Here is a 25,891-nt window from a genome sequence, read left to right on the forward strand (position 1 = left end):
GAGGCCCTAAGTATAAGGTCCATGCAACCTTGCTCACTTACAAGAGTCGAGACATTCAGCTATTTATCCCTCCTGTTTAGTGTGAGGTATCCTGAAGCCCAGAAAGATCAAATTGGACCCATCTTAGACGCTTATGTTAGCCTCTTCTGTGCTGGTTGCTTTAGAGGACCCAAAGCTGTTAGCTGAGTTATTCAACTATTTCTTCTCTGTAAACAATGACAGGTTACACATAGAAATGTAAATCATTCTCTGCATTCCTTCCAGAAAGTAATTAATTATTTAAAATAATAGAAAATACAACTTTAATGCACAGTATCTGAGCACTTCTTCCTGGAAAAATAAGACACTATGCAATTAGGGACTTGACCATTTACCTGTTTTCTTAATATACACCAAAAAAAAAAAAAAGCCTTTGATTCCCAGCATAGTGCTACTGGTGTTTGGGATTTTACAAGCCATTTCTCTACTGTGTTCTTCTCTGAAACACGGGGGTCAGACACAGCAAGTTTCAATGGGACCTTTTTTGGTAATAAAAATACCCTGAGGTTTGACACAGCATACCTGAACCTACACAGGTGAAATAAAGACAACAGTACTAAGAACATGGACTAAGGCCATATGTATGCCATAAAGTCTTGCTATCATGTTGACAAAAGTTAGAGGGGTTTAAAAAAAAACACAAAAACATCATTCCCTTGCTGAACTAGCTGAATCAGCAGAATCTCTGCCATAGATGCAGTTGTGCTCATGTGCGGTTTTGCCATTTCAATGTACACTGCTTAGTGAAGGTGTTGATATTCTGACATAGTTCTAACAGTGACACTCTCCAAGAATATTTGAGCCTTTCAAGTTCAGAGCATTTCTTATTTGGAGAGTCAGTAAACCGCATCTGCCAAAATGACTCATTTTTCAAAAATATGAGAGCAACTGGAGCTTTCTGTATACCTCACGAAAATGACACTGATGACAATTTCCCAATTGCTCTCCCTATTTCAAAAGACATACTAAAACTTTTTGAGAAACAAATTATTATTTTTTATATATTTTGAGAGTGCTTAATCAAGAAAAATCTTTTAACCAGTTCATAATAAAACAGCTGTCTGAATAACTGAAGTGATTTATACCTGATTTATTGGAAGCATTTGTTTGTTTTTGCCCAATAAGCATGATAATAAAGAATTTTCTCTTTCATCAAGTCAGATGCTCTAGAAGATAGCAACTGCAACTATTGAGTTTGCTGCTGTTGCACACAATGTTAAAACACATGCAGGACAACAAGGAATATTTTTAAAGATACTCGGTTGTTTGCCATTTTCCTCTCTAATGTTCAAACCTTTCACAATGTTACTGTCCCTGACAGGCTACAGATGGGAACATGGAAAGATTGTGTGACTTGCTCCAGGTAATGTCAGAAGTCAACGTCAAGGCTGGGAGCTGAACACAACTCTTCTGCTTCCGGCCCTCCTTGCAGCACTGTACTTCTTTTTCTACTACCTGCTAATTCCAATTCCCATGAATTTTAGTACTATGGGAATATTAATTCTATAGTGTTTTTTTTTTTTCTAGTTTAGGCTCCCCTTGGTATTTTAAATGGCTAACATAGATTATACACTGAGATTAGAAAATCTAATGATACAGAGTTTTCTCAATATATGTAATCTTAGTATTCTTGCTAAGATTATATATATCTTGACATACCTCTTTATGGTATATAAGGAATCACTTTTTTCCACTGAGGCAAGCGCCATAGGTGATAAAGAATAATGAAAACATGTCATACATTTGCTCTACTGTAATAGTAAATAATGCACATCCTCTTTATTTTTATTTAATTGAGAAAACATATTTTATTCATTACATTTGGAGTTGTGCCTCTCCACCTTCCACATCTCAGCAGCATTCGTTTGAGGGGGAAGAAGCAGAGGAATCATAAGAATATTCTGAAGACTAACATTTTTGTTATGACCAAGACCTAAAAGGTCCTATCATTCAATGTAACGGGCTTTGCTACAGAAGGTATATTGCTTTTCTTCTTGTGCAGACTTGCTCAAAATAGAATCAATCGGTGTTATGAAATCCTTGTTTTGAAAATGTATAGAATCAGAAGACAGTTTATAATCATTTGCATAGTAAGCAATTAAAAGGAAATTATAGGATTAAATTTTCATAAAATTGGGAAAGCTAACTATCAGTAAAGTCTTAAAAGGGCAGCTTTGAGAATACTGTATTGAGTTTCAACTCATTCTAACACTTTTCCTATTCTAAATAATTTTTAAAGTTACATTTCTGAAGTAGGCCTAGTTTTCTGACTGCTGTTTCACAGAACAATGAAACACAATAGTCCATCAACCATTGCCACTTTTGTCAGACTTAGAAAAAAATAATTAAAATCTGAAGTATTGATCCCACCCTGCTCCTCTGAAAAACAGACTCCTTCAAATTATTTCCCAATGGACTGGCCTCTATGTAGGATTTTTTTTTCCCTGAAATTATTTTCCAGCATATGATAATAACCACACTTCGGTAATGCATATAAAGACACCTTTTTTTCCCAGATGGTCTTTGTTTTTAAGATTGCCCCTACTCATTATGAAATCTGAGTTTTACATGATGAAAATCATCACTGTTGATCCCGTAATGCTAAGATACAGATCACTAGCAATCCTCAAAGCAAAAGACAGATTTTACATTTTTAGGTGGGGTCACGACAAGTTCTTCTTGGCTTTGTGCTGGCTGAGCCTCTGGGGGAGTATTCCTTTCAAACGTCAACTTATTGCAAAATGCAGCATCTCAGCTTCACAATTCTTCATTTCTGTCTTCCTCCTGCTCCCCCAGAACGTCCTTCTGTATTTGCAGAATCCCTTATACATATATATATATGAATATAAGTGTATATATATTATTTCTTCGGATCTTTCTCCCTAAGATGCTGTTTAACTCCGTGCTTTCCTCAGAGCTAAGCCTGGGTGCTCCTCAGCGGGCTAACTCCCTCGCCACCTCCAACACACACCTCCGGCTTTAGGCGTGCAAGGAGCAAGCACTTCGGAGCCCAGCTCGCCAGCTGCCTCAACCAAAATTAGATCATCTTACGCTGACGAGGAGAGTTCAAGACCGGCATCACTTGGCACAGCCGGGTCTACACGAACGAGCAGAGGGGCGTTTCGACAACCTGACAGCGAGCTCGGGGCTCGGGCTGGGGGCTGAGGGGCCGCCACCCGCACCCCTCAGGGAGCCCCCCAAGGCTGCCCAAAGACCAAGGGGTCTGGGCACGCCCCCGGAGCGGCACTGCCGTTTGCCTTGCCGTTTTGTCGCCCTGCCATTACTTCGCTGTGCCTGCTCGGGCCCGAGCCGGAGGCACCGCCGAGGCCTCTCCCGCGGGGGCCGAGGTCGCTGCCCCAGCCCCGCGCCCGGCCGCAGCCCCGGGGCGTCCCCTCCTCGCCCCACAAAATGTCCGCCGCCGCCAGGCCCCTCCGCGCCGGGAGCGCACCCACAGCCCCCGGGGGGGCCGGGCTGCTCCCCGCATCCCGCCCCTCCCTGCTCTTCAATTACCTGTTTTGATGACCCGTGCAGCCTCTCTCTCTCTCTCTCTTTTTTTTTTTTTTCCCCCTCCTCTCTGCAATGACAATCCGTGGCCGGCCACTCGCTCCCCCCTCCCTCGCCTCGTCTCGCCTCGCCTCTCCTCGCCGCTGCTCTCCCTCCTCCTCCTCCTCCTCCTTCTTCTCCTCCTCCTTCTCCTCCTCCTCCTCGTCCTCCGCGGGAGCCGGTGTCAGTCAGGCACATCAGCTGCCCGGGCAGGCAACGAGAGAAATGCCCAGCGGCTTCCGGGAGTGCCAAATAAAGACAGGTCCAGAGGAAGAGACGGTGACAGAGATGGAGAAAGAAAGCAAAAAGTGGGTGGAGTGTGAAAATGGAGGGAGAGGGAAAGGCAGAGGTGTCTCTCGGCGGCGGCGCAGCGCCTGTGAGGAAATGGCAGCAGTGCACCATCACGGAGGAGCAGGCACAGGCACCCCGGGTAGGGGCACCCCACCTGGGGGCACCCCACCTGGGGGCACCCCGGGTAGGGGTACCCACGGCCCCTGGTGCAGCAGCCCCACTTGCCCACCTGGCACAGCTTGGGCAAGCGGGAAGCCCACGCGCCATGCCACGCAGGCCTGGCCAGCACTGGGGAAGGAGAGCGGGGCCAGCATGCGAAGTGCTGTCTGCAGGCAAACCCCTCGCTTGGCAAGCCAGGCGTGCACCGAGACAATCCAAACCTGACTAAATTGGGCCAGCCCAAGTGGGGTGACTGCCATCTTCGGTACAGCCACAAAATCAGGGCTTCTCCGTGCTTAGGCCTCATTTGTCAGGCGCTGTGGGCTTCATGCTAGTCCCTACCCCAGCCAAATGGAAGCTCGTGGGTTTTGCAATTATGTGGTGCTTATCACCACACCGTCCCAAGGGCCGTCTGATCATCCACCTGAAATCTGCTTCACCTCCAAGTACTGATGACCTGACTTTCTGCACAGAAGTCTGGGGAGAAGACCATGAATTCACAGGCTTTAAAGAAACTGTTCATTCTTGCAAAGGAAAAGGACTCATTAGTCAATAATTTAAAAAAAGACCACATGCATTTTCCCAAGTCAACCATGTGGCTATGTAAAAATCGGTGGCAATTTTCTCTGTCATAGTTTATTTTAGAAAAAAGTACGTTTCACTTATGATGACTTGACAACAACACTGTAAAAGATGAAATATAAGCATTTGTTCTAATTATGCATCTGTGAAACAGGGAATGAAGAAAATTGTATTTTAACAAGGACACCATAGCCATAGCAATTCACAGACCTCAGTATATCAGTACAGAAATGAGATGAGCAGAAAGTGATAAGCAAAAGCAAGCTGACGACAAGGATCAATCTAGGATCAAAATTCACTAGTGTGGACAATGTAACTGGCATCAGAACTTGGAAGAAATTGGTGCTGCAGCCTCCTGCATGCAGTAAAAGGAATTACTTCTCCTTGGCATGTATAGAAATTCAGACAAAATCAACAGAACAGCACAGGAACTGAAGACCTGATTGCAGAAATGCACAGAACAACAGAAACTACTTAAGAGAAGCAATAAACAAGCCCAGGGATCTCCTTCTGGAAAGGAAACCCAAAAGGATAAAGAAACACTGGAATGACTGAATTAAAGCCCAAGGTCCGTATTCCGTAGTACTCAGAGAAAAAAAGCATCCCAACACCTGTGTAGTGTCAGTGTCATAAACAGAAAGTTTGGGATGGTAAATGCAGATTTACCATGATTTCTGATTTCTGCAGAATACCAATTTAATTTGAGGAAAATGTAATGTCATTAACTTAAGAAAAGTTTTAGAAGTTCTTATTGTAAGAGCACAGTCAAGCACTCTACATCATTCTTCCACATCACAGGCACATAAAAAGGAGGGGAAAACAACTGGGCATTTTCTTTGCATGGAACTGTTTATGAGGCTACCAAACTGGCAAATGCCCTGCATATCTAAAGTAAATTCCCTGTAGCACATCTTCCCTCCTGACTTCTAGTGCTTTCTTCAAGCATAGGAGCTACACCAAACAATCAAGTTCTTTTGCTCTTTTCACTTCCCCAGGGGAATGCTGGCAAATGTCAAAGACTAAGACTAAGGTAAAGGGAACATAAGAAGTAATAAATTCAGCAAGAAGGGAAAAGCAGGAGCTTCTGTAATTGTAATATGACCTCATAATACAGAGGAAACACAGTCGCAAGGAGAGATGTAAGATGTAGATCCTGAAAACATGGTATTAGAGAAGAGAGCGTTGCCCACTTCAGTTTCTATATAAATAAAGGCAATCTCAAAAGGCAGTTGTTCTATAAAGAACTTTGTAGTATTAACTCAGGCCTAACAACAGCCCCCTAAAGAGAAGAAAAAAATGAGAGATGTGCAAATTTTGGACTTTGCAAAACACTGAATGTGTAAAAATGTTGAGTAGATGACATGCTATTGTTCTAAAACATCCAGAAAAAAAAAAAAAAAGAAAAAAAAAGCTTGGACAGCGATAAAAAATCTGTTTTGAAACTGCTTGGTGTTGACATCAAGTACAACACTCAGCAAGGAAAGCCTAGAATATCAGATTCCAGTGCTGAGTACTTTTCTTTCAGTCTAACAATGCATTCGTATAATGGCTTAGGTTTATATGTAGAAAATATATTAATGCCAGTATTTGCAACATAAATAGGTAAAGGTTATTATTTGTATACTTCTTTGGCAGGGAAAGGATCACCAACTTCAGGATTGAAACATTCAGTCTTCTAAAAATGTAGACAAAAATGTATTAATCCCAGAAATATACATATACAATACTAATTTATGCCAAACTCCTCCTGAAATTCTAAGGAGCTCTTATACAAAAAGTGTCTATACTAAAAGCCCTCTTGCTGGAAGATATCCAATTGAAATATAGTGTGTCATGGGGTATAGTGTATGGCATTTAATATAACTTTTTTTTCATTTTACTTTTTAACTTTGCTGCTGCAGACAATCTGTGCCAAGGCTGGTATATTTTATTGCCTTTTATAGAAGAATGCATTTCTGAAGTTGCGTGGGGATTCCAAAGTGCTTGTCAGAAGCTGCTGTAGAGATAGGCTATCAAAATCTCTATAGAATGACAGAATTGTAACCTACTTAGAAGAAAATAATCTGGTGCATATTTTATTTACAGGCATGTTTTTTCACAGAATAAAACTGTCGAAAGTACCTACCTTCTCAGTATTTGTTGAAAATGGACTTTGAATATATATGGTTGTTAGATTTCCCTGTTGCACCTAAATGATTCATAGATGAGTTTGGAGAAAAACACAAATGTTGTTGCTCATTTCCTTGATTTAATGAGATCTATCTTTGCTGGGGCAATGCAGAAAACATAATATGAAGTAAAATTGCATAAGGACATATTGAGGTGAAAACAAATTGGAATATTTTGTGGAAATCTTGGTAGTGTCACTTGATAGATATGCTTAAGTAATATTTGAGTGCATTCAGTACTTCTCAGGATGTCCTTTGCTTACCAAATCTACAGTTTAGTCTTCAGAATTTGAAAAACAGCACACGGTTGATTAACTAAATGGATCGGTGAGGAATGCTTTTTGGGTATCTTGTACAGATCCAGCATCAAGACACGCAGGAAAAAAAAAAAGAAAAAAAAAAGATTCTGCCAAAAAAGTGGACTCTCTCCTCTCTTGCTAGTGTGAAATAAGGCTGAATATGTCATCATCTAATCAGACTACCTATAAAATAAGATTAAGGCAGATTCAAATTACATTTGGCTGATAAGTTGTCACTGTACTGCTTTTCTCTCTTCTTTGTATTCTCTTGTCTTTTATACAGTAAGATCTGGGGGTGTGGACTCTCATAACTGTACATTAATTAGACGGATGCTTCTCTTTAGGCATGGCAACATAAAAAGTTAACTAAGAAGCACGTGCTTATCACTAAATATGTGAGTAACAGCATCCCTGTGTAGCAGAGCACTTAGGCATTCCAATTGTTTTTGAGCAGCTTGTAGCATAGGGATGGAATTACTCACTTGTTTATAATTCAGTAAATGTTTAGGGGCTTTGCTGAATCCAAGGGGAAAATGTCCTGATCTCACAAATACTAATCTTTGTGACTATTTTCTCTGAGGGCAGTTTGATGTTTTAATTCATTTCTATGGAGCTGTTCTATTGGGAAAGCTACTCAGTGAGTATCATAAGCTTGGGCTCCAATTCTGCTACGTATTTACACTGCCCTATCTATTTATTATCATGAGATATAGGCTTCTGTGGTACTGCTTAAAATCCTGTTTTAAACAGTGCTAGGTTTTGATACAGATTTCAAGTGAAGTTTCATGATTTTAACTACAAGCAGAAATTTGTAAGGAATACTTTTCATGAGGGTGATTTAACTGAGAATCAGAGGAAGGAAAGAGCAGGTGTGTGAATGCAGCATTACATCACCTGCAACTACTCTTTTGTCACATATGAAAACTATGGAAGGAGCATACTGATTGGCAAAGTCTTACTCATTGGTCAATGGTAATTTTCCCATTTTAGAATCACTAGCATTTCTGCTCGAGCTCCTTAGTTGTTTCTTTCCATCTAGGCCTCATGGGATCCTTCGAAAGACCAGCAGTGTCCTCTGGCTATGCATCAGTGCCACTAAACAGAGCGAGGTACTGCGTTAAGCTTTGTAGTTGAATATACGGTTCTGCTTTGGGTTTCAGGACAGCTTCACCATGGTGCTGGGACACCGTGCCAGCCCCAGAAATGAGCTGTGAAGCATCTTGGTAGGATAGTTGCAGCTTGACCTCGTCATTGTCAGTGCTTGGTAATCCAGCCATCTCTGAGGAAAATGCAAGTGTACCCAGATATTGCTGAAAGTCAAAAACTACCAAAAATGTTTCCTGATCTTCTTCATGCCACAGCTGCTTTGGCTCATCCAAAGTGTCTCAGCATCCTCAGGAGTTCCAGTCCCCTTCAGGACTTGCAAATGGGTCAGGCATGAAAATTTGGTGTTTTAATCTGTTTTCTTGCAGCTGCAGTTTTTTCTTACTAGATCTTTCACATTTGTCTCCCACTCTGTCTCTTTACTTCACCATGCATATGATAGCACCAATGTTGTGATCAGGCATTGTCTAGACTTGCTGCTTCTACATCATCCGTGAAATGCATTAGTCCTCTTAATGCAGTTTTACTAACAATTTAAATCCCCAATCTAGTGTTTAGTAAGAACTATTTCAGCTTATTGCTGAATATTGCTTATTATCTGCTAGCTTATTTTTTCCCTAGGAAATCCAGATTACAAATACTTTTTTTCAGTCCCTAGAGACAGAAAGCATAGGGCCAGCTCTAAACTTTGTCCTGGAATGATTCCCTGAGATCAATGTTCTTGAATAAGAAAGCCCAGACAGTCTGTATAGTAGAAGTATTAAAAAATCCAGACACAGAAAAAAATTACAGACTTTCTAAAGAGGTGGGGATATTTGAGATTCTTTTTGTTGCTGTTTCTGAGTTTGGAGGAATAACCAAGTCATGAATCCAAGGCCTACTGTATAACCACTGGGCTAGAAACTTAATTTTTATTTGACTTCATTATGTCAAATCACCAGATTCTAGGAAATGATGCTTTAAGTAAAACAGCAAGTCATGCAAAATACGTGGTAAAATCACATGAATTGAGAACTTGGTTATAATTTTTACAAACAGAACACAGGAAATCAAACAGCAATGTGAGCAGGTAACTAGATGTGTATTCTGACAGGTATTATTTAGTGTTGTTCCAAACACTTTACTAGACTGTGTCCTTATTCAGTGAGTAGTTCATAAGCGAGGACGTCTGTGTCAGAGAAGCCCCTTTAGAGACAGAATTCCTTTGTTCTTTATCTCAAATTAACTATAGTTAATTTGCTGCTGAGTAACATTTGCTACCCCCTTCTACCAACAGTGTATTTAGCTGGTTTTGTCCACCTCCAAGCTCCTTTGCTCTGGGTGGGTGAGAAGTGGGGGAAAGTGAGATAGCCGCTCAGTCCCCCCATTAGAACAGTTCACTCTGGCAGAAAATAAAGACCTTTACCTCACTATTTACACCATGCTTGGCCTTGTTAAGGCTTAGTATGCTTACTAATCCTAATATAGAAGGTAGTGGGGAAGTTCTGAATGTCAGTCTCTGAAATCTGTGATTTATTCTTGAAAGGTACTGAGGTGTTTTATGCTTTTCCAATACAGAAGTGGAATGCCAGGAGTGATAGCAGTGTGAATTTTCTTCTGCTCCTTCAACCTCTCCCTCAACCACGGACTTGGAAGACTGAGGATATCTCAGTTTTACATCCTCCTGGAAAATGAGACAGCTGGCATGGATCCCTAGGTACAGTACATTACTTATATTAATATGCAGTTTTGTCAGCCTAAATTATTATTTTACAAAAGATGACTGCCTAGATTAGGTACAAGTTGCTGATCAGGCACAGCAGCAAAGTGCCTAGCAGAGTCATTTACCCTACTTTTCACCTTCTCCATGGCAAATGGAGAGCCACCCTTTTATTTTGCAGTACTCTGAGAGTTTCTTGAGAACAGCCACCTTTTCTGAAATCTGTCCTTCTCAATGTATGCTTTTCTTATTCAGCTGTTGCAAAATTATTTCTTCTGTTGAATTTAGAAGGGCTTTTCATTTTATAAGGACCTTAGCCTGATATACTTTGTACAATGGCTGGCTTTTTTCCCTTACTTTTTGAATTACCATAATCTATGAATTAACTTCTGCTATGAAAATAGAGGAACAAATATAAAGCCAAAAACAATTTTTGCCTTTTTAGCCAGATTGTCTTCCAGTCTACTTATTTTTTATTTTTTTTCCAAGAAGGGAAGGAGGAGCAAAGAAAAGGAAAACAGCATATATAAGTTTGATGCCTAAAATGGATTAGAAAGAACTGTAAATAATTCACACTGCTGGGGTGAAATCCTGTTCCCCCTCAAGTCAGTGAGTATTTTGCCAGTGACTAATGGGATCAGCACTTCACCCTACATTTCCAGGTTAATGTTTCACTTGAATAAATGTGGGCCAATGATTTAGGTACGAGAAACAATCTTTTTGTTTCAAAACCAGTTATTTATTTCATTTTTATTTTCTTGCTTCACTGTATTTACTTGGGCTCTGTACATACTGCACCATATTTCTAGAAGCTATCATTTTCTTTCAAGAAGAATATTGTTTGCTCTCCTGAATAATTCATCTTGGAGTTCTCTTTTAATCCCCCCATCAAACATGACATTCTTATATCTTCCTAAAGGAAAAGAAAGGAAAACATCACTCTAAAGCTGATTTATGAATTAGACCATGATCATTAAAAATATATAAAGTGTTGGTGTAAATAAGAACTTCAGCTTAGATTCTGGTTCAGTTATATCAGTAACTCTGAAACAATACCGTTGGTTCTATATAAATTTCCACTATTGTAACTTAGAACTGGCCCTGGCTTATCCCTAAGTATGAAAAAATGAGCATGAGAGAAATACAATGAAGATTTGATATTCCAATATCAGCTAATATGGCTGACAGTATACTAAGATTTGAAGGAAAACAAAACTGCTTAGAACACAATATAAATTCAGCAGTAAATAAAATACCATTTATAATATTGTGAAACAACCAAATAATAGTTAATAAAAAGATCATTTTATCTAACATCCCACATATCCTTCTAGGATAAAATGTAAAAATTTTCAATGTAAAAGAAAGAAACCAGAAACATCTTCATAAAGAATCTGTGGCCCAAAAGCACTTTTAAGGTCTTCCATTAGATTTACAGTTATGCATGTGTTGTAAGCAGCTCCAAGTCATTTCCCAGTATAAGATAAACTCAGGCGTTGCAGCTTATGTAGTGTTGTTTCAACGCTGTGTGTCTTGTTGCGCTTATAAAACATTACAGGGTATTAACCAAAACAGTTGTATATCGCCATGAAGGAAGTATTACTTAAAAAGTCAAACCAGCATTAAAGGCGCATATTGACCCCACAGTATATAAAATGTTGTTGCTTGCATCTGAGCTGACCAATCCTGAAATGTCAGCCTCTTCCAGCCACTAGCTTCATTCCACCTGTAATAATCAGCCAAACCTATCAGCTTGATTGAGTGGTTTGACTGTGGCTTCTGTGATCTCCTGCGTATGTACCTCAGGGATAAGAAAAGTTATGAGCCGCACTGGGGGACCTCGGGTTGCATTTTGTCGACAGTTTGTTGAGAGTTCTCTTGTATAGCACTTAACAAAAGGAAAATAAAATACACTGGAGAAACAACAGAGTGAAATCTTTTAGGGAAACAAAAGAGAAGAGGGTTCTCACATTAACATTCTTGGAACCATAGGCTGATCTCCATCATCAGTTCTGGTGAGCAACGCATATAATTCCTTCTTCCCAGTCATCCATCAATAGCTATAATGGTTCACCAGTGTTAATGTGATAACCTCTCAAAAGTTGAAATATTTCTGTAGTGTAGCTTTCCCAGGAATCCTCACTAGCAGATCTTCCTTAAATCTTTTTTGTTTTCAGTGTTATTAAACAAAATTGGTAGAGAAACTGATGCTCCACATAGGGGGTTTGTTCAAGGTTGGTTTGTTGAGTGGTTATCCTGATTTTTATTGTGATACATGTCCCCAGCCAAAAGGTTGCATATCTCGTGTGGTCCCTGACAAAAAGCAGATTAACAAAAAAAATAAAAAGCAATTAACAAAAGCAGAACAGAAGGGCCTATTATTTGTTTGCTTTCACTAGTTACTTTATTTTTCACTCTCCTGTTGACATTTTGGATATTGGTTCTAGGACATCAATCACTACCTATTTAATTTCTTCATTTTCAGATATGTAAATATTAATTTTGTAAAGAATACAAACAAAACTTAGATTCATAGTTACAATGCGTATCTGGCTGTTGGCTGAATGCCAAAAAATAAGAGCATGAGAACAATTAGCTTCATATGTGAGTTAAAGTACGTATCTACATATTCACGTTTCCTAATATTGACCAGGAAGAGGATAACGAATGAAGGCTCAGATCCTCACAGACGTTCAAGTCTCTTACTCTTACAAGAATGCATCTCAGTATAGACGCTAAGTAGAAGATTGCCAGTGCCAATGCAGTTTTATCTGTCCTGGGGCTGTTTTTAGAAATTGGAAGTTCATACAGGAACCTTTCTGAGCAAAACACCTGCTGACTTTAGTCCGTTGTTTTTTTTTAAGGGAGAGCTCCAGGTTTAAAGGTCTGTTTGTTCCAGGATGATTGAAGTCAACACAAGTTTAGCCATTGATTTGAAAGAGCAGGTGGCAGTCCTTATGGGCCTACTCCTGTTCCAGCTGAAGTCAGCCGAGCTGCTACCCTTATTTGATAGAAGATAGCTGTAATTCAGCAAATAATTAGCAAAAATGTCAGCAAGAACCTCCTAAAGCCCTTGTGCAGCTGAATCAGCTCACCTCTGAAGAAAGCTTGTCTCCTTCCGATATTGGGGGTATTGACTGGTGCAGCTGCTGTGTGGGTGGGTATGTGTCTTGCCCTGCTACCTCATTCACTGCCCGTGGATTTCACCTCCCACGCTTCACCTGCACAGGGCATGATTATTCAGTTTCTGTATGGCAGCAGAAAGTTCTGCCTGGTGTTAATACTTGGTTGAAAAGCAATCACGTTCCCTCTTTTTTTAAAAAACATTTTTGGGTGCTAGGGGTGCACTTCTAGCTCCCCTTATGCAGTATTCATGGAGAGGTGTGATTACGTGCGGAATGATAAGAACAAGTGAAGCAGTATTGTATTACAACTGGTTTGTCATGTATATGACATGTATATGATGCTTCACATGTGAGTGATCTGGTTTGTATAAGGATTGCAGTACTAGTAGTCATAATGGTTTCATCTCTGTTGTCGTTATACACATTGAATTGCAGTGTGTCATTAAAATATTTCTTAGAAATATCTCTTTTTCTCTTTTACTGTTTTTCTTTGCTAATACTTTTTCAGTTTGGACATCTATTTAAAGCAAATAATCAGTTCAGTTTTTCTTTAACTTCCCTTTATTTACATGATAGACACAATGTAAAATATATAGTGTATATCATATGATATATGATACATAATGTATGTATAAATATCTGTTACTGAATAACAGAATTGGTCATATTGGAAGGGACCTCTGGAGATCATCTAGCCCAACCCCCCTATTTTTGCTTATCTTCTTAATTTCAGCAAGGGAGTCCTTTCATGCAGTTCCTTCTGCCTTATTTAAATCTAATTTTTTTTCCTGATGTAACCTAAAAACATGAAACCAGGGAGCTATATCTAAAAATATATAACATTGATAAAATAAAAGCACATTTTACAAATTTTAACATAATTTCATCTGAAAGAATCATCAGAAAGTTCAACAGTGCAGCAACTATAGCTCCTTTGAAATTAATAATAATATGATTTATGTCATCTACAGCTCTGTATCTGAGTTATTCTATGATTCTTTAAAATCGTTACTCTGAGTTTTTCCTCTTTAAAAACTGGTTTTACCATTCTGTATGTGAGCCACACCCTGAAAAACCGAAAGACTTTGCACACATAATTTAAGATTTAACCTAGTATCAGGGTTAAACCTGTTTCAGTCTGTCATTCCATTGCTTAAAGTGCTGTGGAACTCAAGGGTTTCTATTTGCTTGTTTAGCAAATCAATTTATTATAACCTGTCATGGCTTAGAACTTGCTTCCTGCAGTTGGAGGTGTATAGTGTGCTTTTATTCCACTAAAAATACTTGTTAAAAAAATCACAGACTATTTTTTTTTCTTTTCAAGTGCATTGAATGTGGCAAAGAGAGCTGCTTGATAACACTGTAAGCCACACTCTCTTAGTTATGCTCAGAGCAGACAACAGACTGTCAGACCTCCTCCCATAAACCCCAAAACGTGCAGCCTTTCACCCAAGTGCACCTGCTTTTATGTGCTCTTTCTGAGGCTTTCAGCAATGCTCACAGTTGCTGACCACCGAGAACTGGACTGATACCACTCCTGATCGCTCCTAGACTCCTGAAAAGGTTTTGTGGGAACTAAAAAAATGCCTTATTAATTCATTTTGCTTTAGGCTGTCACGATGGTATAGTCTGGAACACCCCTAGCTTTAGAGCTGCAGAATCCCTGGGAAGTTCAGGAACCTGACTCTCTGGTGACCTTTTCTGAAAAAAAGGTCAGCATGCCACATGCAGACTTGCCAAGTCGACTGCTTTTCCCTGTAGCCTAGTGCTTTGTGGTCTTATCCGCAGATCTGTTAGGAAACTTGGCCAAGCTACTTTTTGTTGTTTCAGGCACAATTTGTTTGTTGAATGGAGCTTCAGACTAAATAAGAGTGATTTCAATACAATGGAAGTAAATGTAGAATTGAAAGTGCTTACAATTCATCCTGTGGCTCCCTCTACATTATCTCCAAATTTTTACAATTTTAATGCAGATTTCCTAATTAATTCATAGGACTTAATTCTGTAAAAACTTACTCTCCCGTTTCCTTCCTTCCTTCCTTCCTTCCTTCCTTCCTTCCTTCCTTCCTTCCTTCCTTCCTTCCTTCCTTCCTTCCTTCCTTCCTTCTTTTCTTCTCTCAAAGTTGAAAGGGGAGTGGGACTTATTTGGTATATTGGTACATTTTGGTACCTCTTCCAAGTGTTTGAATTAGCTTGGGATCAAAAACCAACCTCATTACTGCCACCTCATTATTGCTACATAATTGTTTCCTGTGTCAAAGATTTTTTGAGCATGTTTTTTACTTCCTTTGTGTCTGGGGGCCATGTTTTTGTGGTACAAAATCTGGACAGGCCACCACTAGGTATTTTAAATACAATCACAGATAGTTTTGTCAGTTGGGGATGGCTTTGGGTGGCAGTTTTGCTTTGACAGTGGCTTGGGGCTTTTTGATTTTAACTAAAAATTAAATTTGGGCCAGAACAAATGTGTTCTTCCCATCCTCTTCAAACTTCTGTTTGTGAGATAAATCATCGTTAATATTGAAAACACTGCAGAATTTGAAGATAGTATTGTATTAAACTTCTCTGCTATTGTATTTTTCCCTTCTTTCCTTTATCTCTAGATGAGGTTGTTACCTGTTTAGGGCAAGGATTATGTCTTTGGGTAGTATTAATCAGCTAATATATTTTTGAAGACTGTGATATAAATATTTCTCTTAATATTTTAGAAGTAGACTCTTATTTGTAACAATTATTTTTACCTATTAAATGTTTCAGGTCAGATTCTCAGTTCTTCTAGGTCACCAGACCTGTACAGAAAGCTTTAGAGATCAGCTGATTTATAGCTGCTACATGTCTGTCACAGCATTCATGCAATTGTTTGAATTGTTTGAAATATAATCTCCAACTAGAAATGTGCACGCTGTTAATGATTTAAAACTTTATTTATGTGACTGTAGCAAAAATATATGCCAATCAACAGCGGCTTCTATATTGTATATTGTCAGGTCATTGTCCAGTCATGCCCACAAAGCCTCCCCAGTAGACACACAATTCAGATGCTGGACACAGATGTGCCATTGGGAAGGAGGGGCTCTGAGGCTGTGCTGGTAGGCATCAGTGAGCCATGGACTGATCTGAGTGCAAGATGTTATTCTATTAATTTTTCATTAACCACATAGGAAGCCTCCGTCAAGATACTTACAGCAAAGTCTGAATGTGTCAAATTCCTGCGTGAGTCACAGACCAAATGCTGTGGATCAAAAGCTCAGTTGTTGAACTTTGCATTGGGCTTTATAAGAATAACTTGCACTTGAGAGCCTCAGTCATACCTGTCGTGCTGTGGGCTCTGCATTCAGATAGCTTTGCAGTGTTACAGCTCAGCACAAATGGATGTATTTAGAACATGTTATGTGCTTTATGAAATAACTTGCTATCAAACCTACGTATCAGTAGCTATACAGGTAGTGAGTAAAGCTCACATCAAAGATGAAAAAGCAGTGGAATACATGCCAGTTGGCTCTTCAGTTGTTTTATGATAGAGCTGGCTCAACTGGCTCAAATCAAGTTTTATGATACAATTGGCTCTTCACTTGTTTTATGATACTTTTCCCATTGAGTTCCGTCTGTTTCAGAAGGGTGACGGATCTGAATTTGTGGGCCTCCTGTCCTTTGGTATTATCAAAAGGACATAGTGAGGTATTTTGAGTCTGGCAGCACTACTGGCTATTTTGGCTGGTCGTGTGTGGGATAAAATGGGATTGCCCGTTACCAGCTCCGTGGGTGTGTTGTAGCAGCAAACATTTGGTCGTCTCTATGGGTTGTACCTACTGACAGGACACTTGGGGTGCTGTCCTAAAAAGAGGAAGGAGACTAGTAATGATGCATAGCCTAATGCTCGTATTCACACAAGTGCGGCGTTTGAATAATGGAGGGAATGTTGGACGTTACAGCATGATCCTTGATTCTCAGGCTGTAAAATTCTGGTACAGCTTTATGAAGAACTGAGACTTTCTAACAATCATTTTGTTTATATGCAATAACTTTTAAAACATTTTCCACAACTTTTTAAATAACCCACCTTTGCCATGACTACTGACTTATAAAAAAGCCTGCTGCCTTATTTTGTCTGCATAACAGTCATTTAATAGACATTCAGTATTGGTCCACTGTCTTAACTAGGTAAAAATGACCATTAAAACTGCAATAATTCCAGCTCATCACTCAAGTATTTTGAAAGAATTTATATAATCTGTACGTCTCTTAAAACATGAACTAATATCTGTATTTTTCTAGCTTTTTTTTTCTTCCTTTTTTTTTTTTTTTTACAAGAGCACCCACCACACAATGTCATTGGACAAACTCAGTGAAAGCTACAGAAGGATAAAATATGACCCACTGATACTAAACTTATTTGAAAGTCCCCTCCTCTACACAGTCCTCTGAGGTGTTTGGGTTTGCAGCTTTGCGGTACCACACCTATGTTTGTTCCGTGGTGAGTGCATCTTTTACATTCCATGCGTTGTCTGGCTTTTAACCAACATGCAGATGCATGCACATTTATTCACACTGCAGTGAGCAAAAATCCTCATTAAAGAACTGATAAACTGTGCAACACCTTCACGGAGAGGGTGTTGCACAGTGTATCAGCATTGGAATGGGCTGCCCCGGGAAGTGGTGGAGTCCTCATCCCTGGAGGTATTTGAGAGGAGTGTAGACATGGCACTAAGGGTCACGGTTTAGCGATGGGAATTGGTAGGTCAGGTTGATGATTGGACTTGGTGATTTTGAAGGTCTTTTCCAACCTGGCTGAGTCCATGATTGTGTAACACAGTAGAAATGTTGTAGAAAATTCTGTGTAGGAAAGGCTTTTAGACAGCTGTGTTCACTGAAGTGTGTACAAGTGAAAATAGACAATTTTGTCTCAACACTAAAATAATTTGTTGATGAAAAGAAGATACACAATATGCAAAAAATACTTGTGTTTTATGCATAAAATAAATGTGTTACATACGTGTTTGGTATTCCATAGCATATATGAGAAAAAATTCAATATGCAATTATGTGAAATTGTTTACTATATTTGGTTAATTCCTCCCATTCTCTCGTACCTTAGTGTTCAATGATAGGGATTCAAGTCTGTGACATCTGTTCTTCACTTACAGTGTGTGACTTTTAGAGTTACAAATGTTCATTTGCAAAAGCAACATGGAAATATGTAATATTTCCACATGTAATATAAACATTGTACAGCATCTACACAGTGTCAGCTCAGTTAACTAGATGCTGACACTAGATTTATTGGAAGATGAATGTTGAAAACTAATCTAAACAAAAATAATAGTCCTTCCCTCCAAGCCTTTAAAAGACCTTGTGCACTTCATTCACCCTTGTAGATGAACATTTAAATGGACTACATACTTATGCAATTTTGCTGTAAGGATCTTTTTTTTTTTTCAGAGAAAACATCATTTCAAACAAGGAGAAATGTGGTGGAAGATATTCCTTCCATTTTCATCTCTGCTTAGACAGTTTTTCCTTCTTTAATGAACTATTTACAGGAGATGCCACTCTTTACAATAGACATATTTTGATAATTTCAATTACAAATTTTCACAAAGTAAATCCATCTTGATCCTTCTGAAATGGAAACTAGTTAAAATGTATCTTGAACATTTTCCTCCAGTGGTTTCAAATGGTCTATTTAAATGCAGGCTATTCTTACTAATATTCCTTACTGACAATCTCCGATATCGTAATCTAAATTTATATCTTTCAGGCTGCAAGAGATTGTTCTGTGAATTAGCAACAGAGTACTATTGCTGCTGATAAAATACATTCGTAATTTATTGTGTTGCTGTATTGCTTTTATGATAGTCTCTATGAACTATCTTCAGGACTTAGTTCAATTTTAATCAGAGATGCAAAATCTGGCAATCCCTGTCTTATATTTCTCTTCAAAAGCAAACAAAAAACAGTGGAAAACTTTTTACATGTAATAAAACAAAGCTAGAATCACAGAATATCCTGAGTTGGAAGGGACCCACAAGGATCATGAAGTCCAACTCCTGGGTCCCCAAGGGACCACCCCAAAATCTGACCATGTGTCTGAGAGCATTGTCCAAACGCTTCTTGAACTCTGGCAGGCTCGGTGTCATGACCGCCTCCCTGGGGAGCCTGTCCCAGTGCCCGACCACCTCTGGGTGCAGAACCTTTCCCTAACCCCCAGCCTGACCCTCCCCTGTCCCAGCTCCATGCCGTTCCCTCGGGTCCTGTCGCTGTCCCCAGAGAGCAGAGCTCAGCGCCTGCCCCTCCGCTCCCCTCGTGAGGGAGCTGCAGGCCGCCATGAGGCCTCCTCTCAGCCTGCTCTGCTCTGGGCCAGACAAACCAAGGGACCTCAGCTGCTCCTCATACATCTTTGCCCTCATGACCCTTCACCATCTTTGTAGCCCTCTCTTGGATGCTCTCTGGTAGTTTTATATTCCTCTTATGTTGTGGCACCTGAAACTTTACACAGTACGCGAGGTGAGGCCTCACCAGCATGGAGCAGGATGAAGAATCCCCAGAAGAGAGCTTTATCTTAGCTGAGCTAGTCCCCCTCGCCTCCTTTTACAAGCAGACAAAAGAAGCTCCTTCCACCAGTAACTCAGAGGATCTACGCGTCTCTTGGCCAGGGAGCAAGATAATTTTCCTAAAATAAAGTCAGGCCTATGGAAATGACTTTGCATTTTCTCTGTTAGACACAATTTCTGCTTTGTACCAGACTACAGTATTCAGCACTCATAAAATACCATATAGAACTGTAGTGTTTGTCGTCATCAGAGACTGCTTGTCTGATGACTGCAGGAATGTGACAATAAGTGGGGGATTTTTTGTTTGTTTGTTTGCTTGTTTTATTTTTGTTTTAAAGAGGGAAAGCATTTGATCCCATTCTTGCCATTTAACTTGATGCATCCCTAGATATAGAAAGTGATTCTATATTTTGCATACTGAATATATAATCCCATTCTCATTTCTCACTATCAAAGATATCTGGTGATCTCATGTGGAAGGTACAGTGTTGTGTCACAGTCACCATATTTGGTTTCTTTGGAACTAGGCAACCCCATCTTAGTCTAATCCATATAATATTTCTTATTAATAGGGTTCTTTTTTAGAGTATTGATAGTACTTGGCAAGTATGGAGAGCTGCATGTGCTAGATGACTGCCTAGTTAATTGTGGAATTTGATTCTCCTTTATTTCATGAGCCGACTTGCAGATTCTTTCAAGAGCATTAGAGAAGCTTTTTTGAAGCACCAGAAACCAAACTGGGGAGGAACTTGGGTAACAATCATGTGTGTTCTGAAGAGCCCAAAGCTGCCCTGACTTCATCCACACTCATGCTTGTTGGAAAATGTTTGTTAATGCATTTTATTAAAATCATCTAATCTGAAGGCAAGACCACAAGAACTGATCCAAAGTTCTTTGAAGGTATCTGAAGAACTTTAAGTTATTTCCCTGGACAGTGGAGATGGCCACTGTGGCAGGGGAACAGTTTTTAGGCAGTGTGAAAATGTCTATGATTCTCTTTAAAACCTTTCTTCCAGCCTCTCTTCTACTTTATCCTGCCAATTTTATGCTTGCTCCTATCCTGACCACTGTAGTGACCAAATCAGTTCTTAAAGTGCAAGCTCCTCTTGATGTTTTTCAAAGCCTCAATGCACAGTTCCTTTTTCATTCTAGCAATTCAGAACAAGCACATCCAGGAGTCCTTTTTTCCTCTCCCTGTTCCAGGAGTTTCAGAGAGGAAGAGAAAAGAGAATGAGGAGAGGAGCCATCCTCCACAGTGGCAGAGGAGGGTTTCTTCCTTAGGCAGTTTCAAACAGGTGCTCCTTTCTGCAGACTGTTTATAAATGAGATTTTTCTAAGTTTGTGACCTATTTCAATGTAAGTGCTGGATGCTGACACATTTTGCTTTTGCTCAGCTGTGGACAGTGCACGCTTGTTGCTGAGAACGTGCTTCACCCAGTCCACTCCAGTGGGTAAATCAGCTTCTATCTGGATTTTTAAAAAAGGGTCTTGAAGAAAAAGGAAAAGTTCTGGGTAAATCAGATAAAAACTTACAAGGTATACAGATAAGATCTTTTGTTTTGTTTTGCTTTGTTTTTTACTATTCTTCCCTGAACCTTCAAGCATGGTTATTCAAATGACATTGTTGAAAGGGAGCTTGTAGAAGACCGAGTTAAGATTCCGTAATGTTTAAGTACCTCCCCCTGGCCAGATTTTCATTTGACTTTTGCCAAAGTTAGGAAGAAAAGGAAGTCTAATAACTTTGAATTTAGTTTTGAGTAAATTTAATTAGATGGCAATTAGGTTTTCCTATAGCCATGTAGGTTTGGTATAAACTTCTGCAAAGCCAAGATAAAATGAAAGCATTACCCAGTTCTTAAAGTGCAAAACAGTGCATGAGAATAACCACCGAATGTGTGTCTAAACAGTCATTTACACGGTGTCTACAGTTTACTTCTTGACCATGAAAGTCAAAGGATTCACATATACTGAAGTATGTTTCTTAAACATACATAAAGCCTTTTCTATGTCAGTTCCAGAGACTGCAGTCTACAAAAGCAATGTAACAATCAGGACACCATTGAGCAAGTGATTCTGAACTGTAAGTTGAAATTTCTTCTAAATTTCAGAACCTTTGCACACACTGTAGGAGCTTGGGCACTATTTAGAGGACAGAGAGCAAGATACATGATATCTGTGAACGGGTAAGAGGTGAGATTTGACTATCTGATCATTGATCGTTGTATTTTTACCACCTTAGGGATTTAGCAGCATGATGTCCTCCTGTCCCCTTCCCAGCATTCACCAATAGCCACAAGAAATGATCAGTTTGGTGCAAATCTTGAGAGGATTCGGATGAGATTCCTATTAGAGCAAAAAGAGGCTTTGGAAATCTGCTGTCAACCCACTAGCCCCCAGAAACACTCCAAAGTGACGTATTCTAGGGGAGAGAGAGAATGAAAAATATCTAGAGCACCAAATGTGGCAGCTGGAAATGATTTAAAAAAATACACAAGATGAGTAGGCCAGTAATGTGAGGGGTAAGAGAGGCAGCTGGGAGATTTAAAAGGGAAGGCCTGAGAGCAGCTGAAAGATGCCAACAGTCTGTTAAAGAGAATGTTGGAGAGCTAAGTGGCTGTGTGTGTGAAGAGAAAGCATGCCACGCTGATAAGAAAAACAGCTGGAGAAAAACAAAATCTCAAAGCCTCTGAAACAGGAATCGATATGCAAATTCTCTTAATGCTATTGAAAGAATGAATGAATGATTTTTTTTTTGTCTGCTGCCATACTTTCCTTGCTTTCTCAAATGAACCTTTCCTCTAGAATCCCCAGGAGTCCTTTGCTGCTGCCTCCTCCTCCAATTGATCTTTGGGTTTTTCATTTTTTCCTCCACAGAAAATAGGTCGCTCTGAAAACTCCTGTTTACTTGTTAATAGTCTCTTAAACTACTATTTTAACAGTTTATCTTTTCACTTCCCAACCTTATCAAGACTTTCCCTGCCTATTATTCAGAATGTGGAATCCCTTCAGAGGAATACCATTCTCTGTGAAGAAAATGTGCTGGTAGCAGTTGATTTGAATAGTTCAAAATCTCATTCTGGGTAGGACCTATTAGATTTAGATGGCTTTGTATTCCAGAGAGCTAGCTGGAGGAGGCAATTTTGGCAGGCTTGAATGGTCTGACAAACAGTCTCTAGAATTTGGCAGGGTCTAAAACAGGCTTGTAATAAGAACTTGGTGACTTTGAAAAATAAGCTATAAAAATGCACAATGGGGCAGATTTTCAAGGCTTTATGCATTACAATTGCACATGTATTTTATTATACATACAGCTTATAATTTAATTCCATACATAAATAATAAAGCACCTGGTCACATACTTGAATTCAATTTAGGCGTATGTATCAGTGATGTAAAGGCATCTGCCAATGTCTGTATAGAGTAGCATGTTCTTTACCTTTGAAATTGTGGCTCTGCTGTTTCTCAGCTGTGAAAGCAAGAAGCAGTATGTGTATACTTTTTTTTCCGAGATCATAAGGAGCAAAGAGCTTATGTGAAATGAAGAGTACTGGAGAAGATCTTAATACATTCTGTCCCATCAAAAACTGAAATACAGCAACATGAAAAAAGCAAACATGCTGTCTAGCCTCTCTGAAGCTGTTTGCTAATGACCTCCAATGAACTAGAAAATGTTAGAGAGCGTAGTCTCAGCTTGAAGCCTGAGAGGGGGAAAATAGCAGGCAAAGAGAAGGATGGAGAGAAAGTGAAAGAGGGAACAGAGGTAGTCAGTAATTATTTGTCAACAACAACAAAACCCTGATCAGGCAGCAAATTTTTGATAGCTTCCATGCTGCCTGACCAGACCTACTATATCCAGACCAACAGAAAAAAGAGCTGCAACAGCAGTTTTGGAGGGCATGAAAGTAGAGTCACAGAATAAGAAAATAGTAGAGCAAATTGAAAGAGGTAGAGGCTATAAAATGCATAAAAATATATTAGAAAATGCATAAAATATATTAGAATGATCATTTTATGGAAGACGCCTGAATGATTACCATTTATTATTGGTGAAATATAACTCATAATACAGCATATACTAAATATTTTAAATAAGGAAAATAATAGGTTCATGTCAGATGTCTTACAATCCAATCTGATAAAATACCGAATGAGACACAGAGAAATAGAACTTTTGGCAGGGAAAGTTATGTATGTCTGGCATAAGGAAATGTACTTGGAATGAGTGTGAAGAAATATTCAGGGTGCAGATTAATTGTTTTTAAAGAAAGTATTTACATGAACTTTTCAGATACCTGAAAGCCTTTGACTGTGTATTTTAAAAGTGAATCTTTTGTTTTAGAAACCCTTGACATTACATTCCCTTAACAGGAGCAATTAACAAAAGCATAAACTTATGAGAAATTTTACATATATTCTAATGTTGCACTTTTTATGATTAAGTAAATTTTTCTCTTGCAATAAGAAATTTCAGCTTCTGTGTGTGATGAACTCCTTATTTTCTCCATGATTAGTAGGAAACTGGGCAATTTATTATTTCACATTCTGGTGTAAATATAGATGGCCTCTATTTTTTTAAAAAATGAGTTTATGAGAAATGAGTGCAGGTGCACTTATCTGAAAAGAAGTGAGATAGTGTATTTGAGAAATAATGGAGGAGGCACTGTCTGTCTGTTTTTTTCAATGCATTGCCTTTGATAGTTGAAATAACTCTGCCTTTTAAATGCCCTGTTTTCCAGCCTGTAGGTTAAGAAGATCTTTGCCAGTGGCTTTGCACCACCTGGTGACTTTGGAGAATTTCCCCTCAAGGAGGCTACCCAGGTTTATGTCCCCATGGTGCTTGAGAGAGAGGGGGGATTTCAGTTTTGGAAAGAAAAACAGTTCAGTCAGTTATATTTTTAATTGAAATGGGGCAATGATGGAGAGACTGAATTTGCAGAACCTCCTACAGCAGCAGGATGAACCTGTAAATCTAGACAAGCTGCCATGAAGTCTACAAACTAGAGATGCACCTAGGTGTCTGAGTTAAATGGATTGCAATCCTCCAATTCCATCGTTGGCACGGTTCCCCCACATGCTGCCCTTTGAGTGATTTTACTCCTTATCGTTTCTCAGAAGATCCCTAGGTGGGGTGCTTCCTACCACTTCCCAGGAATGAGAACACCGTGAGAAATTTCAGTGCGCAATTTTTCTTAGACTCTGGGGAATAACCTGAGCATCACTTTGACATTTCTTTTTCCCCTCCACACCAAGTCGTTATCAGAAGGGGACCCAAAGCTCATCACAAACATTAACATGTACCTACCCATCCCATCCTTCCTGCATATCACGCTGAACAGCAGAATTATCCTACCGCTATACACAAGCAAATGTTGGAGTGCAATGCCATAGGATAGATTTTGGAGCAAGTCAGTGCCTAGCAGAGCAAAGTACTGATTGTAGGGTTTACCTGCAACTTGCTCTGTTCAACAAAGACTTTGTGAATAGGTCTCTGGAGTTGCCAAATATTCTTGCAAAGATGAGTGATCTCCTAAATAGCAGGGTCTGTGAGCAATGAAGAAAAATAGTTCTTTTTTTGAGATCCTTGCTGATATAGGAATTTAAAAGCACGTTAGTACCATTAAGTCTTTTACCAGGGCGACTGGCAGAACTTGAGCCTTTGCAGGTAACCCTGCCTAGATTTAATAACATCCCACTGAAGAACAATTTGTTCTCATGTTGGCATGTTTGTCTTTGGGAGCCACCAAATGGGGAATAGCTACCCTCATTCTCAGCCAGTAAAGACCTGGAAAATCTGCTTTCAGTTTAAAACTCTGAGCAATTGTACCATCCTCATAAGCACATTAAATACCATAGTAAATGTCAGGAATCCATGTAAATCTTTTCAAATTTGCAAGCAATAGCACTTTCACTGCCACTGAGCAGCCTGTACTCCTGACCCCTTTAAAGCAAACCTCTCAGGCCTCCAGCAGTTCTCTCAGGGTGATTCACGCAGATCTGCTCGCAGTCTGGGCCTTGGCTGCAGTTCCTGGTTATCAAGCTCAGCTCCATTGTGCCCAAAGCTTGCTATTCTGTCCTCTCTGCAGCAGCATCTGTGGTAATTAGGAGCCAGGCAGTCTTTCTGAAACAAAATACCGTTAATACAGTGCAGCTGCATTTCAAATAAACCTGATCTTACATGCTATAGAATACACGGCGCCTGCTTCTCCCTAATACTGCCATTCCCTGAGTTTAGGAAAGCTAGATTCCTTGAGGCTCCTCCGCAGACACTGTCTCTCTGCCAACCTGTATTCTTAGCAAACTGCTGGCAAGCGCCACTGCCATCATCGGAATC

General features: G+C 39.6%; 1 protein-coding gene and 1 long non-coding RNA gene across 5 annotated transcripts in view; one reads left to right on the plus strand and one right to left on the minus strand.

Annotated features, from left to right (window-relative positions):
* CAP2 (cyclase associated actin cytoskeleton regulatory protein 2) overlaps positions 1-5,979 on the minus strand; it is a 67,355-nt gene extending 61,376 nt beyond the window's left edge. The window contains exon 1 of one of the 3 annotated variants that reach the window (XM_080579213.1): positions 3,660-5,979. The gene's annotated coding sequence lies outside the window, so the exon portion shown is untranslated. Of the gene's footprint in view, positions 1-3,549 lie in introns of all 3 variants that reach the window. The other 2 variants (XM_080579212.1, XM_080579211.1) reach the window with 2 other exon arrangements.
* Positions 5,980-7,753: 1,774 nt separating this feature from the next.
* LOC308189313 overlaps positions 7,754-25,891 on the plus strand; it is a 29,236-nt gene continuing 11,098 nt past the window's right edge. Inside the window, exons 1-3 of one of the 2 annotated variants that reach the window (XR_013946276.1) lie at positions 7,754-8,190; positions 9,743-9,881; positions 17,321-19,608. This is a non-coding gene — a long non-coding RNA (uncharacterized lncRNA). Of the gene's footprint in view, positions 8,191-9,742; positions 9,882-17,320; positions 19,609-25,891 lie in introns of those variants that run through there. The other variant, XR_013946275.1, reaches the window with a different exon arrangement.

The sequence above is a fragment of the Anser brachyrhynchus genome, assembly GCF_964034855.1.
Source record: "Anser brachyrhynchus genome assembly, chromosome: 2".
NCBI lineage: Eukaryota > Metazoa > Chordata > Aves > Anseriformes > Anatidae > Anser > Anser brachyrhynchus.